The following is a 19,376-nucleotide window of genomic DNA, read 5'->3' as shown; positions in this document are numbered from 1 at the left end:
CTGGAATTTGACTATGTGGCTCTACAGTACCAATACTACCTACCGAGGTGTTGGTTGTGCTGGATGTAGGTCCCTGCTGGGAATTTGCCAATACAAATATGGAATCTGGAGGTGGTGTTGGTGTTACCTGTCTTGGTATCCATGCCACATCCCTCACAGCAATTTGGGATAGGGTAATAATGTTGGTATTAGATTTGGGGGTCTCTGGTTGGCACAAGTAGGTACTGGTGACAAATAGGGACCCTCTCTTCTAGTCAGGGAAAGGGGATTACACACCTAAAATAACCCCTGCTCACCCTCTTGGTTGAGTGGTGCGAGCAGTCAAGGCTTATTTCAGAGTTGTTGTAAGTTAAGCAGTTGTGACCATATACAGTAACCCAGTGACAACACTACAAATGGACACCACACAGGTTTTATATAAAAAATAAGTAGACTTTATATAGACTTACCACAAGACCATGAATGACATAAATACGCACGATGGTAGATTAAGCTTAGTTCAGTACAGTTCTTAGATGCAACACTCTGCGTCAATGTACCTTAAGTTGCGTTGTGCTTCCACGAGAAGCAATGTCGCAGCGATGGGAAATGCGGAAAAGTTCAGATACAAAGAAATAAAGATGTGAAGATCTTCCAGATGCTGCACGCTTCTCGGTCCGATGCGTGGACTGCAGCGGCGACACCCTCACAATGCGACGACAACAGCTCCAGCGGCAACGCTCTTCTCCACGATGCATGAAGTTTCAGCTCGATGCGACAACTACAGCGGCGACATCCAAGGTGCGACGGCAGCACCTCCGATGGCGGAACGCTTTTCGGGGATGCGAGGTGCTCTTGATCGATGCAGTACGACAGTTCCAGCAGCGACACCCTCCTTCTCCAGGGTTGCGACAGCAGGCACAGCGACGGCGACACGCTCCGACCTCGTTGCGAGATTCTTCTCCTGATGCGGAGCAGTGTGACAACCACAGTGGCGACACCCTCCTTCTTTGGAGTTGCGACGGCAGCAGCAGCGACTGCGACACGCTTCCTCTTTGTTGCGGCACGCTTCTCTCCGATGCGGTGCAGTGTGACAGTTCCAGCGGCGACACCCTTTTTTCTCCAGAGTTGTGACGGCAGGCACAGCGACGCTGACATGCTTCCTCTCGTTGAGTCGCGCTTCCAGCTCCTTGCGGCACGCAGTTCCTCAGAAGGGCCAAAACAGCAGCAGGCACTTCCAAAAGAACTCTGGGGAGCTGGGGGGTGAAGTCTGTTGTCCCTGAGACTTCAGCAGGAGGCAAGCTCTTGGAAATCCTTCACAAGTTGAAAGCAAAGTTACAAAGTTCATTTCTCCTTCCTTTGGCAGTAAGGCAACCACTGCAGGCCAATCCCCCAAGCAGCACTTCAGCTTGGGAATAGTCTCTCCTCAGTTTCTTCAGGTTCCTCTCCTCAGTAAAGGTTTCTTCTTGTAGTCCAAAAGTGATCTAATTTCTTGGGGTCCCAATATTTATACCCCAAAATACTTTGTTCTCTGAGGTAAGAGGGGCATTTCCCCAGTCCAAACCAGTTCTGAAGCACTCTATTTACCAGACTTCTCCTTTCCTTTCACAGTGCAGGGCAGAAACATCAGACGCCCCACAGGAGGTGAAGCCAGCATTGTGGAAGGCAAGTACAGTCCTGGAGCACTTTGTTGAAAGGACTCCTTCTCTTCTTTCAGTGTGCAGGGCAGAGATATCAGCCGCTCCCCAAGTGGTAGGGCCAGGATTGTGGAAGGCATGCCCAGCCCTATTCAGAGTTCAGGTGCACTCCTCCCTCACATCTAGATGCAGATCTCCCTATTCACCACAGGGTGACTCAGCCTGTCTCCTGGAATTCCCCATCCCTGTCACTCACAGAAACCAGACATAGGAATACACAAACTAGTAGAGGCAGGTTTGAATGGTTACACAAGCAAATACCTACTTTCTAAAAGTGGTATTTGCAAAAACAGATTATTAAAATAAACTTTACAAAAAGATGTATTTTATTATTCTGAGTTCAGGCATATTAAACTCGGATTTCTACCATGTTCTATGAGCCTGTAAGGATTATAAAATGTAACAATTCTACCAGCCCATTCTGGCCTATGGAGAACAGGTAGCCTTGCAATAGTGAAAAACAAAAATGGCGGTAATTCACTGTTAGGACATGCCACACACCCTAGGGCTTGTCCTACCTTATACTTACAATGCACCCTGCCCTTGGGCCTACCTAAGGGTGACTGATATGAATAAAAGGTAAACTTTAGGAACTGGCAAGTGGGTGCTCTTGCCCAGTCAGCATGACAGTACCAGACTGCACGCAGGCTCTGCAATGGAAGACCGTAGACACATTTTACAAGGCTGCTTCTGTGGGTGGCACAACCAGTGCTGCAAGCCGACCAGCAGCATTTGGATTACACGCCCGGGCCCACTCAGTGCACTAGACTAGGGTCTGACAAGTAAACCAACATAGCCAAACATGGAATCACTAATCCATACATCAATTTACAATAGGGAGCACTTGCACTCTGGCACTGAATAGCAGTGGCACAGTGCCCAAAGCATCTAACACCAGCAAAAATACATGAGGCAACAGCAAAAATGGAAGGGAGACCCACACCAATGGTGCCAGGTCTAACGAGCAATGTTTATGATGACTAGTTTGTCATTATCATCCTCCTCTTCTACATCTACCTCCATACCTCTAAAGCTTTCGGGAACCTTCCTATTCCTTAGCCTTGTCATGTGGCGTGCCTCACTCTCAGAATGAGCTGGTGGCTACCAAGTGGCATCTAGATCATCAGAACAGGGGCTTGAAGAAGAAGTAGATGGACTAACCCTCCTTTTCCTTGCTGAGGGTCTGGTAGACAATGGATCTACTGAAAGAGTAGTTTGTTCGATTTCCTGAACTGCCCCAACTTTGGGAGGAACAATTACTATTGTGGGTAGTTGTTGCAGCTGTTGGTGGAGCTGTTGTTGCAGCTGTTGTTCTGGCTGTTGTTCCGACTGTTGTTGCCTACTTATCTGCTGAGTTTCCGCCTGCGTTGACTGGGTACTTCTTTGCGATAATGTAATTTTAACTTCATTGCTCATTGGCGTTTGCGCAAGTAGACTGGCTATCTCTGAGGTATTCATGGGCGTGGACCTAGGTTGGTGGGGTGGGCCCGCTGATGTGGAGGTACTGCTCCCAGCTTGGTCCCTGGACACTGCTGATGCAGGAGTAATTTTTTGTTTCCTTAAAAACATCTTGGCCAGCACACCAGTCTTGGTTAGTGCCACTTCCTTCTTCTGTTCCTTCTTCTCACTGGCAACTTTCTTGGTACTGGAGGACCTGGGACCTTTCTTTAGGGCCATTATCTTCCTTTTGATGTCAGTAGGGTGCAGGTGCACAAGTTGCTGAGATGTCTGTGGTCACACGTGGATGTGACGAGGTGCGCAGCAAAACTTCTGTCTGGCAGTACAACGGGTGATGATGAGTTTAAGTTATTAAAAAAACATACCAATGTAGCCATTTGTGAGACTTTGACAACAAGGGTTTTCATGGTACTGTGTACACTCAGGATGGATAGGAAAGAAGAACAAAAAGAAAAATACAAATGTGATGGAAGTGGAACCTGTTTGCCATTAATTTTCTCATCACGTCATACAGGGAGATGCAGCTCGCAAAGGGGATGGAAGCAGTAAGTCAAGAGGAACAAAGGAAAGACATGCAGGCCTATATGGCAAAAGCGGTACAAAAGGCGGAGGTGATGGAAGAAGCATCTGAACCAATCAAACACTCACACCCAGTCAACAGATCTGGGTTTAATCCATCACCGTTCTTTAGCCCACTCTGCCACCCCAGTTCAGACATGGCCATATGCAAATCATTCTGACCCTGTGCCTCATGGGAACAGTCCACCCCAAATTTCCAAGCCATGCCTTCCCAGGACCGGATTCAAGCTTCCTAGGACCGGTTTCTGGCATTACAGCTGTCTTCATCCAGGCTTGCTTCAATCCAGTGGCAAAGTGAGCAAGGGACTCACGTCTGAGCATAACCTGCCAACCTATGGCGAACAAAGTGGTACAAAAGGGGGTGGGGATGGACGGAGCATCTGAACCAATCAAACACTCACACCCAGTCAAAAGATATGGGTTTAATCTATCACCGTTCTTTAGCCCACTCTGCCAACCCAGTTCAGACATGGCCATATGCAAATCAGTCTGAACCTGTGCCTCATTGGAACAGTCCAGCCCGAACTGCCAAGCCATGCCTTCCCTGGACCGGATTCAAGCTTCCTAGGACCGGTTTCTGGCATTATAGCCGTCTTCAGCCAGGCTTGCTTGAAACCAGTGGCAAAGTGAGAAAGGGACTCACATGTTTTTTTTCTGAAATTTAAATATGTTTTCTATATGTGTATCACAAGGTCGATGGAAGAATAAATAGATAAATAAATGTCTCAATGGATGTTTTTTTATAAAAATGATTGCATAACTGACTTATTAAGTGTATTTCAGTGAATACACGTATTAGCGAGTAATGTTTAAATATGTAAATGTCTCTATCAGTGTCTCACTTTGTCTATAATTGGCTGCATGGGTTGGTGAGTAGCTACATGAGTGTCTATATGAGTTATTAGTTGGCTTTTTGAGTCTCAGTATGAGTGTCTGTATTGTTTGGTGGGGAGTGTTTCTTAGTGCATACATGCATAAATGAGTGACTCACTGTTTGTATGTGTTTTGAAGACAGCATATATGCAGGACTGTATGGGTGGATGAGTGTGTGTATGGGTGTGTTAGTGACAGATTGACTGTCTCAATAGAATCTGTTTTAATCTACTATATATGAGTATTGATGTATATAAGTGATTATATGTGAGATTGAGAGATTGGAAGAGTTCCTGTATAAATAAGTATGTGTTTCTGTAAGTGATTGTTTAAGAGAGTAAGTATATGTACTTTTCTGTAAAAGTAAGTGTAGTACTGTGTGTATATGCTATATATGCAAATAAATGTATGTTTGATAGTTTATCTGCATGTGTGAGTATGTGTGTGAGTAAGTGTATGGATGAGTGTCGGTGTGTAACAGGATGTATAAGTGTATGAGTACATATGATGAGTGAGTACATGTATAAGTGACTATAAAGAAGTGTTGGTGAATGAGTGGATGTGTATGTAGATGTTGGAATTACTAAATAGCTTGTTGGTAAGTGGTATCGATATCTCAATTTTTTTGAAAATGTTTGTTTCTATTTTTGAATGGGTGTTTCAAAGGTTATATTACGCTGAGAGGAGGTCTGCCACTCTTTTACAAGGATGATGTCATCAGTGATGTAATATGAGATGTCATGAGTGATGTCATGAGTGATGTCACTGACCATGTCATGAGTGATGTTATATGTGACGTCATTAGCAGTGTATTGTGGGCACACGAGTTAAAGTTAGCTGAACTAACTATAACGGGGGAATTTCAAAGGTTTTGTAAGAGTGAAATGTCCAGCTAACTATAAAATGCATGAAACCTATTTTTTTTCAGTGAATTTGCAAAGTTTTTTAAATGCTAATTCCTAAATATAACGTGCTGAAACCAATGTTTTTTTCAGTTAATATATATATGCACTGGAAAACTAAACACCCAACTTCCTTTACAAAGAAATGGACACTTTGCATCTCTGCAACCTCTCTAATTGTTCAACTTACTAATCTTCCGCTCAATCAACACAACAACCACAAATACACACACCTACTTGCTACCTTTCTTAGCTGAGCTTATCAATTATTCTTCTTTAATTCAAGTTCAAAGGGCAGGCCATTTATTCAGCCTTCTTGATAACTACTACCCATGAATAGCAGTGGGTAATTTGCACACTTCTGTCCATTCTTGCGTCTTTTCTTCCACACACTGGGAGAGGTTTACAAGCCCCTTGCGCCACTTTTGCATCATTTTTCCCACAAACTTGGAAATCTGCTAAACTGTGTGTACTTTATGCACTTGCTTTCTTCCTTGGATGTGGTAATAGTTTCTCTTGCTCCCACTGCGGAATCCAACACCCTATCTGTGTAATGACCTGGAAATTCAAAGATCCACTTCACTGACAATGCAGTGGGTAGTTTGCGTCTCTCCAGCCTTTCTCATTTTTCACGTTTTTCATCTTCCACTCTATCTACACATCATCCACACATACACACATCTAATTGCTGCATTCCTTAGCTGTAATTATCAACTATTCTTCTGTTTTATATTCATATTCAAAGTACAAGCCCTTTATCAAGCCTTTTTGTTGTAACTACTGTTCCAGGAGTTCTGCTCATACACAGAACTATGCATAAAGACTTAGGATCTCAGTGAATTACAGTGTACCAAAACCCACCTTACTACACAAACCCCCTACCAGACCAGCAATCAGTGACTCATTGGTTCTTCGCCCTAGAGCAAAAACACCAATGACTAGTCAACCCAGAACATGTGACTTAAATTACATGAAGTAAAGTGGATAACAAGAGCACTCTTTCATTATAGTCTTACAACAGTCCAAAACAAGATGTAAATAAATACATGTGCAACTTTGAAATGTTTATTTCTAACGCCATAATCTCATGCACAGTCCCTTAGATAATACAACCAAACATACTATCAGAAACAAGGTTGTCAGCATTGTTACTATTCTATCAAATACAAACGGAAAAAGCATCCTATAATGTTAAAGGTAAACACATTTAAAATATACCTACATTTCACCCTCCCTACCTAGCAGATTAGTTTATAACTACAGAAAGTCGCATAGGATTACATGAGCAGACCCATACCTGTGGTAGTCAGCAGTAGTGGATCACATTCAGTGCTCCACAAACTGTCAAGATACGAATTTTCTCCTAATGTGGGTAACTTTACCTCCACAATGCATTATGAAATGCACAGGTATCAGAGGTGGCCATAGCTGCACATGTGTTATGGCTCGGACGTGCGAGGATCATTCTGAATAACAAACACAGTATTCAAGATAACCTTGATGTTCCATGCTCTCACTATACACACAAAACTAATAAGTCAGTTTACAAATCTAGCATACCAAATTATTCTCATATAAACCAAAATATATCACTAGTACGTGTCGTGTGCAAAGCAGAGCAGGAAAGCAAAAATAGCATGTAAGCTTCTAATAAGCCCATGCTAACTTAACAGGGCGTGACTGCAAGGCTCAGCCCCAAGGCACCCTTCCTTGATCGAAGCACGTGATATAAACGTGGGCAAATTAGGAACGCAGAGTCCAAGCCTTAAAAGCAGACTCAAGTTCACATTTCCCCCAAAAAATTATTTGCTCTTTGATAGAAAGCAGTAGCTAAATAATAAAGAATACGAAGAAAAATCAAAGAGTCTTAATCCAACAGCGTGTAAGAACAGTATGTAGCAACGGCCTCCAACAGGAAGTCATTGTTCTCATCTGAAAACATTTCAGCCATCCAATTCAATAGTGGGAATGAACATACATGTTCCTTAACAACCGGAGCCTCTATCACCATCAGAGGAAAACTCGGGTCATCTACAATGTAACTGCAAGCCAAGAAGTCATGCGCCGCTGCAAAAACATTCCAACATCCCATTATTCCATGTATCGCTGCTTAAGCCATAATCCTGCTGCCAAAACAGAGCAATTCATGAGCAACTAAGGGGCTCATCAGCTGATCATAATCCGCATTGGGAGACACAAATCCAGGGCCCAGTCGAAATTGCAGCTCAGGCAATGGAAGACAGGTTGAATGCATGTAAAAAAGGAAAATCAAAACGATAATCCATAAGCTGCACTCAATGTAGCCTGAGGCAGCGCTCCGTAATAACTAATCATTCGGTTGCGAAAAATCAACAGCCGGGACATATTGTCGTCTGCTACAGGATGTCCATCCATATTTATGTAAACAAATTAATAAAAGCGCACTGGCAACTAATGCGAGTATTAAGCGCCATCCACCAAAGATGCTGGAAAAAATCGAATGAAAAAATCCAGAAAAAACACCAAATATACTTTCTACAGAAGTCACAAGACCACTGCTTCTAACTTTAAAAAAGTAAGGTAACCCCGTAGTCAAGGACACATTAAAGATACTCTAAATTAACTCCCCGAAATTCAGGAACACGTCTGTATTTAATAAATCATGCACTTCTGTGCGGGGGTTTGCTACATGAAGGACAGATGTTTCTGTAGCAGATATAACAGCGACCTCTTTTTGAGACAATAGCGCTCTTATACGACTCATTTGCTTGACTCTGCTTTCAAGGTCGAAATCGACTGCCAGATGGAAACATCCAGCTTTCCATGCAGAGGAGTTAACACAACTTTTTTTTAATCAAACCACACGCTCAGTTACCGTAATCATGTAAGCGATGCCTGCTAACATTGCACAACAATCTCCATTATATCAAAGTAAATAACTCCCGTTTCCAGTAAACTGAACATTGTTATGATAGCAGGTGTTGGACTACCTTTCTAAACTAAGTCCAAATTAGGCGCATCTTGTTTACAAGAGCCATGTAGTTCTATGTGTCTACAAATTAAGGAGTACTATTGTGCAATCCTCGCCATTCACATAGACTTCTTTTCCCTCCCTCAGGCACCTATATGTAAATGGTAATAACCAAGATTCAAGGACATAAGCGCTGCCAAAACATCCATATCTGCCTATAGCATAGTATTTCATGCAAACCTCAAACTTAAACAGGTTAAAAAATAACGTTATGATACTGTGGATAAGCCACACACCTGAATTGGATCTCCAATGAGTGACCACTTCTAACCATTCTCATAGCGCTCCCTGTGCTCTGATTTGACAGTGAGAGAGTGATTGCATCATAGTTTGTACTGCTAATCATTCTCAGCATACGCTACGAATACGCTTTGTGTTACGCGTCTCATCAAAGCTTCTGTGTGACATCATGTATGGTGCCCCGTACGCGAAACACGCAATGTTTTTAATTGTTTAAAAACATATATTCATGTATTTAACAAACGTACTAACAAAATACTTAATCTAGGATAGTTATGAAATCTTTTTCTTTTATTTTTAAACATTCTATATCACTTCTATATTGTATGAGTGGAGCTGTGTGGCCCTCCGCCTGCTGCCCTAGACTCCACCACGCCCAGACCCGGTTCATAAGCAAGCGTGATCGTCACCACAATTGTCACCACAAAACCATTAGCACGCATATCGCTTTACCACACATATGCTTTTACAACTAGTATGCATTTACCACGCATAATAAATATATAATCTTAATATTTTTTGTTGTTGACCCACACGTGTTGTAATGGCTGTGGCTTACGCCCTTCAAATTAGTTTCTATGTATACGTGTGACCAAGTCTGATAAGATTGGAGGCCAAGGACAAACACCGTGGTGTCTGTGGCAGGAAATCTCATCAATCACAGAGAAAATATGCGCAGGGTAAAATGAAAGTAACAGGTATAACAGGCCTTTTGTACCTTTTGTGGCAGGGTATGCTCAGACGTGAGTCCCTTGCTCACTTTGCCACTGGATTCAAGCAAGCCGGGCTGAAGACGGCTGGAATGCCAGAAACCGGTCCTCGGAAGCGTGTTTCCGGTTCAGGGAAGACATGGCTTGGCAGTTCGTGCTGGACTGTTCCCATGAGGCACAGGGTCAACTAATTTGCATATAGCCATGTCTGAACTGCGGTGGCAGAGTGGGCTAAAGAATGGTGATGGATTAAACCCAGATCTTTTGACTGGGGGTTTCACCTGAATCTTGTCTCGCCACAGGAGGGGTCACGCTGCCACCAGTGACCACACGCTGAGCTGCACTTCTCCCACGCCGCTGGGTCCCTGACGTTGTGGTCGCCCCCGCCGCCGTGAAACTCCATCAAACGGCCGCGGAGAGGAGCGGACCACAACTCCCAGCTTGCCCGGGCCACTGCAACGCCCACTTCCGGTTCACAGCGCCAGGAGGCGCACAAAAGGAGACGGCTCCCGGAGCTGAGCGGGAGTTTCACCTGAATCTTGTCTCGCCACAGGAGGGGTCACGCTGCCACCAGAGACCACACGCTGAGCTGCACTTCTCCCACGCCGCTGGGTCCCTGACGTTGTGGTCGCCCCCGCCGCCGTGAAACTCCATCAAACGGCCGCGGAGAGGAGCGGACCACAACTCCCAGCTTGCCTGGGCCACTGCAACGCCCACTTCCGGTTCACAGCGCCAGGAGGCGCACAAAAGGAGACGGCTACCTCCGCCTCGCGGACGCGCGCGGGCGGCGCCGGGCAGAGCCCGGGCAGAGGGCGGGCCGTCTAAGGCCGTCCAAGGATGACCAGGGACGGGACGGGCCACGTCCCTTTCACCACTCACCATGGGTAAGCGCAAATTGGTTACATCAGCGGCAGACGAAGCTAAAGCGAAGGTGCCAAAGTACACAACTAGTATAATCACTTACCTAACAACAAAGGTGGGGGAGTTATCATCGCAGATCGCTGAGTCCGAGCGTGAGCTGGGCCTTGCTCCTAGCCCTGGGGCTGTTGATACATCTAATTTCTCTGCTATAAACTGCATTCCGCTGGAGCCTCGGGTTATCATTGAGGCATGTAGACCTACTCTGTCACAATCCGCCACAGTTCTTCCATTTCCGGTTTTACCTGAAACTGTGATACCTCCATTCCCTATGACCCCGGGGGATGCTGGAAGGACTGCATTAACTGTGGCTGGATCTCCTCAGCCAACTTTTGTAACGGAGGAGGGCATTGTGGCCTTATTGGAAAAATTGTTTACTGAAAGACTAGAAACCGCATTAATCCAGATTGCCTCTGACATTACTGAAACTTTGAAGGACTGTGTCAAGAACCTTATGGCAAAATGTGACCGCATCAATGATGCACTTAACATTCGGGCCCCTTCTTCTTTTATGCCCTCGGCACCATGTCCTACAGTTGTGCAGGTGTCTGCTCCTAAAGTTGGGGACCCACTTACAATTAGGCCGGTTGTTACCCCTCTATTGCCCATCGTTAAGCCTGTGCCACAAAAAGGGAAAGTGGATAATGGGATATATATTCCCACAATGGAGGCCACCCACAGTGCAAGTACTTCTACAAGGCCTAGAGGCCAGCTGGGGGCTGTGGCAAAAAGGGTACCCCCAATAAATTTACCCCCGGACGCAACACCCTTTGTTGCAATTTTGGTTAACGTGCCCAAACTTGAAGACGGGGAGAAGGAACAACATGAGACCCTTCTCAGGCACGTCAAAAAATGGTGTAATGCTAACTGCACGGGAGAAAGTAACATCGCAGATAATATTGTAACAAGTAGAAGGGTGAATTGGGTGGGCAGAAGTAAGAAAGAGGTATCTGGAGATTGTGTCATTGTTAATTTCAAATCCAGAAATGTCGCTAGTCGACTTTTCTGGGACGACTCCCCTCTGGATCCTGTAAGTAAAGGTGTTTGGGCGATGCCCCTTGGCTTCTTTTATCCCCGACTTTATAGACCAGGTGATGTGGAGAATAACAAGTCACAGTTTACTGATAATACTTGGGCAGAGGACAAACTTATTTCACCTATGCTCACTAATGACTGGATGACAAAGCCAACCAAGGGCAATGGGTTAGTAAATGCTGTAAGGAACATACCCTCAAGTGATTTATCATTGTCAAATAGGTTTACGGCCCTAGCTGACAGAATAGATATTGAATGACTAGAGCCTGAACACGAAAACCTGACTCCCCTACGCCTAGGCAATGTTGAGGGTTGAAACTGTTATAAATGACCCATTACAATTAGGTAGAGGGCACATCCGGTTATTATCATGGAATATTGCGGGCCTACGGGCAAAACAGGATGACCAGATTTGGCTACAATGAGTGAAGAACCATGATATAGTTGCCTTCCAAGAAACTTGGACGAAAGATAAAGGCTTTTGGGTAGATGGTTATACCTCATTCTTTGTTGATGCCCAGAGCTCCACGTCGGGAAGGGATAGAGGGGGTTTGTTATTCCTTGTTTCAGTTAAAATTGCAGGGAATGTCAGAGAAATCCCCAGTTCCTCGCACTATTTTCAGCTGGTGGAAATTTGCTTGGCAGACAAGAACAAGATTGTGCTTATAAATTGTTATAATTCTATGCAGGGGGGGCCACCTAATTTTGTTTTAGATGGTTTATCGGCCTTTTTAACCAAATATATGTCAAAACAAACCACTTTTGTTCAGTTAATAATGATGGGTGATTTTAATGTTCATTTGTGTGAGTCTCATTGCCAGATCGTAGATGATACCGGTCCTGATTATACATCGCTGCCTCACTTTGAACATAGCCCTAAGGGTGTGGCAATGGAAAACCTGCTATCATCTAATGACTTATATGAACCAGGGTTTTCAGATCCAATAAACCGTGTGGTCACGTATAACGCGAGGGGTAGTGAATCGATTATCGATTACTTTTTTATGTCCCCGGGGCTTCTACGCTACGTATTGTTTTATAATGCAATTGTAAGTGGGTTCAGTGACCACAACCCTGTGCTGTTGGTTCTGGACGTTCTCTCTGGTTTGTGTAAAGGAGAACTAAGGGCTACCTCTACAAGGAACGTAAGGAGCAGAGACCAGGGAAGACGCCTTTAATGGTGTAAAGTCTGTCCAGAGGATTTTCATGGTCTTATTGTGCAAGATATGGCAGTCGAAATTGAGAAATGTAGGGATGGAGAGAGGAGGGGGGGGAGGTTGTGAGTGCCTTTGAAGCTATTTGTGCCAGAGTAGAAAAAGAGCTCAGAGCTAAACCACGGAGGGGTTCTGCTCCAGTGTTTGGGTGGTTTGACCGCACTTGCTCGCAGGCACACTCGGCTTTGCTGAAAGCACTTAAACAATCTCCTAGAGATAGGTATTTGGTGGCACAGTTGAGAAGAAAATATGTTTTGGCCGTTAAATTACGGAAAAAAGCCATCAAAGATGAAGCATGGGATTCCTTAATGGATCCTACAACCCTTAAACATAGCTCCAAATTTTGGGCCATAATAAATAATCCTTTGTTTTCCCATACTAACAACATGGATCTTGAAATTAATATCCCTGAAGCAGACTGGATTAACCATTTTTCCAATATATATGGCTCAAATGTAATAGTCGAGGCATTTGCAATACCCCACTCCCCACCCTCTCCCACTAAATTAAATTTCAGCAAATCAGAAGTAGAGCTGGCAATTTTAGGCTCTGCTGCAAATAAAGCCCCGGGTCCAGATGGGGTACCCCTGGACCTCTACAAACCTAATTCTGAGATGTGGGCTGAGATTTTAGCTAATGTTTTTAATTGTGTGTATGAGGGGGGTTTGCCAAAAACTTGGGCATGTTCTATTATAGTACCCATTTTTAAAAAGGGCCAAAGAAGCGACCCTAAGTGTTTTCGACCAATTTCGCTATTGGATTCTTCTATGAAGATTCTGGGCAAAGTCTTGCTAGCTAGAATTAATACCTGGTCCCTAGACAATGATATTCTAGTAGATGCCCAGTATGGGTTCCGTGCTGGTAGAGGGACTGAGGACCAATGCTTAAATCTTCATTTGTTAATTTCGAAATACACTACTGCCAAAAAAGGGTCAATTTTTGTTGCTTTCATGGACCTGTCCACGGCCTTTGATTTGGTTAATAGAGCCCGGCTGTGGACCATGCTGTTAAAATTGGGTCTTGATCCTCCCCTTGTATATTTTTTGGCAGAACTACATAAGGACTTAAAAGCCTCAATTAGAATGGACCAAGAAGGTAATCGTACTGCTTGGTTCAAATCAAGTAGGGGCGTGCGGCAGGGCTGCATCCTTGCTCCCATGCTGTTCACTTTGTATATAAATTCACTTGAGGAGACTCTTTTAACTGCTACCTTGGACACTCCGCGTGCAGGGGACACTCGTATTCCTGTTCTCCTGTACGCGGATGACGCAGCTTTGATAGCTCGGACCCCCATAGGTTTGCAAAAACTCTTAAATGCTTTTAATGATTTCATGTCATCACTTGACTTAGTGATAAACAACTCCAAATCTCACGTCATGGCTTTTGGGGCTGTCAAAAATAATTCAAAACAGTTCTATTGCAATGGTGACGTGATCACTAATGTCAAAATTTTTACGTACCTGGGTGTAATCTTTGACACCAAGGGGAGCTGGGCTCCTCAAATTGTAGCTAAAACTAAAGTGGTTAGGAGCTCGGCTAACGCTATTTTAAGTTTTTCCAGGAGACTGGGCGGGAAGCCAACTGGTGCTTTACTAAACTTGTACAGGGCGAAATCTGTAGCAATAGCCAGGTATGGCTCATGTTTGTGGGGCTATGTAAATAGTGAACCAGTTCAAAGGGAAGAAAATAAGTTCCTCCGTTCCACTTTAGGGCTCCCCCAATCTACAGCCACCAGGAAGTTGGTCTTGGGTACATATCTGACATCCTTCTAATGGCTCCCATCTTGCTATGGATAAGGATCTGGACCAATAACAATCTAGGTCTGAATCATAAAATATTGGTGGACTGTTTAAAACTGGACAATTTCAAAAATATTACTTGGCTATCATACATACAAAAGTGTTCTCTGGACCTGGGACGTCCTGATATTTTTTCGGTCCCTCAGGGTCTAAAGAAATCTGATTTAGATTGGGTGAAGGTCAATTTTATTGCATTGAAAAATGTGGAGAGGGAGGAACGCCAATTGCTTAAGCCCACGGTCAGAGCCCACTACTTGACTATTACCCGCCTTACTATACAACCGTACCTTACCATCGTCAACATCCCCTTTCATAGGTGGCTTCTGGTTAAACTTCGGTTTAATCAGATTTACACAGTCCTTTGTGATAGTCAAGGCTGGTATAAGGAGGAGGACGCCCCTGTCTGTAATTGCGATAACTTTTCAACGCAAGATAATATGCACTTTATGCTGTTTTGTAATTATTTTACTTCGCCCAGAAAGAAATACCTGGTACCATTACTGAAGGATAAAGCCTTCTACCAGGCAAAACCTGCCCTCCTGTATCTCCAATTACTGGACTCTGCTTTGGCTATGTTTAGCGTGGCCAATTATCTTGTTGCTGCTGTTAGGATCAGAAGGAGAAAACTTAAAAATGCAACATAAGGGTTTTGTACAGAAGGTTGAAATGGAAATGTTGTTTATATCCCAAAAATTTTTATTGAGTATTTACTCTTTTAAATTGTATTTTTATACTGTAAATTAATTAATTACTATTGATGTTTTTTAATCATCTTTTTTATTGTGAATATGTAAATATTATTGATCGATGATTTCTGTATTCCTCATGAATTTGTATTGCCCTTTTCTCTTTGTGACTGTAGAATGCTTTTATGATTTTTAACTAAATCGAATAAAGTGGTTTTGACTTGACTTGACTTGACTGGGTGTGAGTGTTTGATTGATTCAGATGCTCCGTCCATCACCACCTCTTTTGTACCACTTTTGGCCACCATAAGTGTGGCAGGGTATGCTCAGACGTGAGTCCCTTGCTCACTTTGCAAATGGATTCAAGCAAGCCGGGCTGAATACGGCTGGAATGCCAGAAACCGGTCCTTGGAAGCTTGTTTCTGGTCCAGGGAAGTAATGGCTTGGCAGTTCGGGCTGGACTGTTCCCATGAGGCACAGGGTCAGACTGATTTGCATATAGCCATGTCTGAACTGGGGTGGCAGAGTGGGCTAAAGAACAGTGATGGATTAAACACAGATCTTTTGACTGGGTGTGAGCGTTTGATTGATTCAGATGCTCCGTCCATCACCACCCCCTTTTGTACCGCTTTTGGCCACCATAAGTGTGGCAGGGTATGCTCAGATGTGAGACCCTTGCTCACTTTGCCACTGGATTCAAGCAAGCCGGGCTGAAGACGGCTGGAATGCCAGAAACCGGTCCTCGGAAGCTTGTTTCCTGTCCAGGGAAGACATGGCTTGGCAGTTCGGGCTGGACTGTTCCCATGAGGCACAGGGTCAGACTGATTTGCATATAGCCATGTCTGAACTGGGGTGGCAGAGTGGGCTAAAGATCAGTGATGGATTAAACCCAGATCTTTTGACTGGGTGTGAGTGTTTGATTGATTCAGATGCTCCGTCCATCACCACCCCCTTTTGTACCGCTTTTGGCCACCATAAGTGTGGCAGGGTATGCTCAGACGTGAGACCCTTGCTCACTTTGCCACTGGATTCAAGCAAGCCGGGCTGAAGACGGCTGGAATGCCAGAAACCGGTCCTCGGAAGCTTGTTTCCGGTCCAGGGAAGACATGGCTTGGCAGTTCCGGCTGGACTGTTCCCATGAGGCACAGGGTCAGACTGATTTTTATATAGCCATGTCTGAACTGGGGTGGCAGAGTGGGCTAAAGAACGGTGATGGATTAAACCCAGATCTTTTGGCTGGGTGTGAGTGTTTGATTGATTCAGATGCTCCGTCCATCACCACCCTCTTTTGTAAAGCAGAAAAGTCAGCACAATTATGATAGAATAGAAAATACAAAAAAAATATATACTTCTACACTCAACAAACTCGTAAGCAGAGTACACAGTTTATTTTAAAAGCACCCTACCACAACTAGTTTTTGAAACGCATTGTACAATAAAATGCATCACAAAATAGGCTACATACATGGTGACTCTATTGTAACCCAGCCACGGCCTGTGGAGGGAGTTGCGGAAGGACAGGCAGGCGGGGCGGAGGAGGGGCAGGGTGGGGGGTGATAAACAATGGAATCTGGATGATTGCAGGTAAGTAAACAAGTAAATTATTAAAACAAATTTAGTTTTGTGCCCTGCATCGCATGGCGCGCTATGAAATTAATTTTATTAATTGAATTGTTTACTTACCTCCAATCATTTAGATTCCGTTGTTTATTACCAACCCGCACCATGCCCCTCCCCCACCCCGCCAGCCTGTCCCACCGCAACTCCCTCCATGGGCTGCGGCTGTCGTAACTTTACATACAAAAAAGAAAGCCACTCTTACACTACCCGGAAAACACAACAGTATATGGCCCACATTTCCATTGTATTGATTTAGTAGTTGCAGCCCTAGTTGTCAGATCGACACACACACTCCCTCATGGCTGGTACAAACCCACACCACGCCCATCTAACACATTTGTCACTACACACGTGACCCTGCCTATAAAAAAGACTGAGCGCAAGTGTTGTACGCCATTTTAGAGTTGTTCTCAAAGCACTGAACAAGGGGCCTACTACTACATGAATGGCCTCATTGGTCACTGAGGTAGTGGTGCTCGAAGCACTGAGCGGGTGAAGAACCTATGATGATGAGGGGAGCACAAATATGTCGTTAGCCATACAGATAGGAAGACTCAGCACCCTATATGAGACTTCTTTGTTGGAGATCGTGACTACATCATGAAGAAAGTGTCGTTTCCACAAAAGGTGAGCAGTGAGACTTGAGTACGCATCAGAAGGAGTCAAAGGGTTGTAGCAGACTAGATACAAAAATGCTACTTAATATTTTAGACAAACACACTCCTATATAATGTATTAATTTACATGTTTAATTTTTTCCCAATAGCAGTAACGTTTTTATAATCGCTGAAATGTCCGGAATATATTCACAATACAATCAGGGACATATTATAAAAGACCGCTGTTAAAATTATCGCCATTTTATCGGCAGTAAACTGCCGATAAAACGGCGAGAATGGACTTGATAACAAGGCCTTGTTATTTCTCATATAAGCCCATGTTAACAACAGAACATGGACTTCTATGCAAATTAACAAGGTCGTATTATCAAGCACATTCTCGCTGTTATATTGGCACTTTCCTGCCGATAAAACGACTATAATTTTATCACCGGTCCTTGATAATATGCCCCCTGGTTCGTAGAAATATGACAATGAACGTCTATAAAAGCGCAATGTTATCTAACTCCAAATTAATATAGCAACAATTACAAATAATAACATCTTTCTTTTAATTTCTTTTAGATGTACAACTTCATGATGGATTATCTAACAAGGTTGACGGCAATAGCACAAGGTGAGTTATCTGTAAAAGGAGACAATCTATAGTAATCAGCAGGTGAGCAAAACACACGTTAGCCTAACAAGGCTACAGCTAGGATGACATACCTTCCTCTGCCCACACACAGTCGCACCAGAGTACGTCACAAGTCTTTTAAAGACATTTTGCTTGTTAATGAGGTATTGATGTCCCTCCCACCCCGCTTACAGCCTCTGCAGCTCCACTCTTCTTTTTCCTTGAACTTAACTCCCCCCCAAAAAAAATGTTGACTGTGGTTGCGCCTCTGCCTTCAGGTACCCCCCCTGTCGTGTGTGTCTCCCACGTTTGAATTTCCTTTTTCTCTTTCTCTTCCTTACTCTCTCACATAGTTTCTCTTTCTTTTTTAAAGTTTTGGACACTACTATCTCCACTCTGCTGTATACAACTTTATCTCAATCAATCAATCAATCAATCAATAAATCAAAGCATTTATATAGCGCACTACTCACCCGGAGGGTCTCAAGGAGCTAGGCCAGGGGGGTCCGCTACTGCTCGAACAGCCAGGTCTTGGGCTGCTTCCTGAAGGCAAGATGGTCCTGGGTCAGGCGGAGGTGGGTCGGGAGGGAGTTCCAAGTCTTGGCCGCCAGGTAGGCGAAGGACCTTCCTCCTGTGGTGGCTCTTCGGATGCGGGGGACGGCGGCGAGGGCGTGGCCGGTCGATCGAAGCTGGTGTGTGGAAGCGTAGAAGTTGAGGCGGCTGTTGAGGTATCCTGGGCCTTGGTTGTGTAGGGCTTTGTGTGCGTGGGTGAGGAGACGGAAGGTGATTCTCTTGTTGACCGGGAGCCAGTGCAGATCTCTCAGGTGTCCGGAGATGTGGCTGCGATGGGGGATGTCCAGGATGAGTCGTGCTGAGGCGTTCTGAATCCGCTGGAGTCTCTTCTGCAGTTTGGTGGTGGTTCCGGCGTAGAGGGAGTCGCCGTAGTCCAGACAGCTGGTGAGGAGGGCCTGGGTGACCGTCTTCCTGGTCTCGGTGGGGATCCACCGGAAGATCTTACGTAGCATGCGCAGGATGTTGAAGCACGACGAGGAGACGGCGTTGACTTGTCTGGTCATGGAGAGGGAGGAGTCCAGGATGAAGCCCAGGTTGCGTGCGTGGTCTGTTGGTTTGGGTGCGCTGCCCAGGGCGGGGGGCCACCAGGAGTCGTCCCAGGCAGAGGGTGAAGATCCTAGGATGAGGACTTCCGTCTTGTCCGAGTTCAGTTTCAGGCGGCTGTTCATCATCCACTCGGCTACGTCTGTCATCCCTTCGTGTAGGTTGGCTCTGGCGGTGGCGGGGTCGTTGGTGAAGGAGAGGATCAGCTGGGTGTCGTCGGCGTAGGAGATGATGTTGAGGTTGTGTTGGCGTGCGATGGCTGCGAGGGGGCTCATGTAGACGTTGAAGAGGGTTGGGCTGAGCG

Source organism: Lissotriton vulgaris, chromosome 4_1 (assembly GCF_964263255.1).
Source record: "Lissotriton vulgaris chromosome 4_1, aLisVul1.2, whole genome shotgun sequence".
NCBI lineage: Eukaryota > Metazoa > Chordata > Amphibia > Caudata > Salamandridae > Lissotriton > Lissotriton vulgaris.
The sequence above is the reverse complement of the archived record's forward strand: the minus strand, read 5'-3'. Positions refer to the sequence as shown.